The sequence below is a fragment of the Neolamprologus multifasciatus genome, chromosome 18 (genome assembly GCF_963576455.1).
Source record: "Neolamprologus multifasciatus chromosome 18, fNeoMul1.2, whole genome shotgun sequence".
In the NCBI taxonomy this organism is placed as follows: Eukaryota; Metazoa; Chordata; class Actinopteri; order Cichliformes; family Cichlidae; genus Neolamprologus; species Neolamprologus multifasciatus.
Window position 1 is genome coordinate 946,568 of NC_140456.1, and position 1,577 is coordinate 948,144.

Sequence of the window (1,577 nt, forward strand, 5' to 3'; positions counted from 1 at the left end):
AAACAAATGATGAACGCACAGAGATGTGGTGCAGAATGTGCCGTGAAAATCCCACTCTAGCGGACAAAAACAGCCTTTTATATGGACGCAAACGCGCATTGCAACTTCTTATCTGGTGCGTGTCTTTTATTTTGAAAGCGAATGTGCACCCCTGATTATAAAGAAGTACAAATGATGTTGAACTTGATTATTGTTTTTTGAATATTAGTATTTTTTATTTCTGCTTTTGCTTTAACAACATTTCCTGCAATTAAAGTTTAAATTGTGGAGGTGCATGTTTTAACTCTTTATGAAACAGTAAAAGGACAAATCTGGGTATTAATTAATTTTAGTATAAATAGCTCTTGCAGGTTCCCGGCGCTACGTCGGGGCAAGACGGGGCAATGTCCACTTAAACAAACAACCTTAAATCAAACTTTTAGAAGGTGGAAGAAAATAATAGATTACCCACAAAATGAATATTGAGGAGATTTACTACAGTAACAGATTTGCTCCTTCGCTCTTCCCCTCCATGGTCTTGTCTATGCGCAGGCTCAGACAGCACTCGGCAGAAATCCCTCCCCCCAGCTCAACATCCAATCACTGTTAGTATGCAAACGACAGGCAGGTTTCTCAGTAGGCAGGGCAGAGCAAAATGAAGCAGCAAGTCAATAACAACTAAAAAAGTACAACCACATTTGTACAGTCAAAGGGAAACTAATCCATATATATATATATATATACATACATATATATATGTATATATGTATGTATATGTATATATATATATATATATGTATATATGTGTGTGTGTATATATATATATATATATATATATATATATATATATATAGCTGTATATATATATATATACATATATAGCTGTATATATATATGTATACATATATAGCTGTATATATATATATATACAGCTATATATGTATATATATATATATACAGCTATATATGTATATATATATATACAGCTATATATGTGTATATATATATATATACAGCTGTATATATATATATATAGCTGTATATATATATATATATACAGCTATATATATATATATATATATATATATATATATATATATATATATATATATATATATATATATATATATATATATATATATATATATATATATATATATATATATATATATATATATATCTTAGCTGTCCTGGGAACAGCTAAGATACTGCGCAGGACCCTCAAGCTCCCAGGACCCACCGGGTATATGGTTACATATGACAGCCAAACACTTTTAAATCTTTGTTCTTTCCATTCGTTTTGGGCCAACCCCTGCTGGAGTGTGGGCAGCGCTAACTTACCACAACTGGATTCGTCTTGCGAGTTAACAACAAAGCATCTCCAACTCATGTTTGCATTGAGTTGGAGATGCTCTGTATCTCATTTTACAACTGTTTAGTGACAATAAAGACATTCTATTCTAAAAGATGCTCCGATCCACACTCCAGTCCAGAAGGTGGCGGCAATGCACCTGAAGTTGTTTGCCAACCGCCAAAAAAGATAGAAGAAGAGATTCTGCCGGAAGTTCACTGGCACAGGCGGAAGTAAACAAATAAAA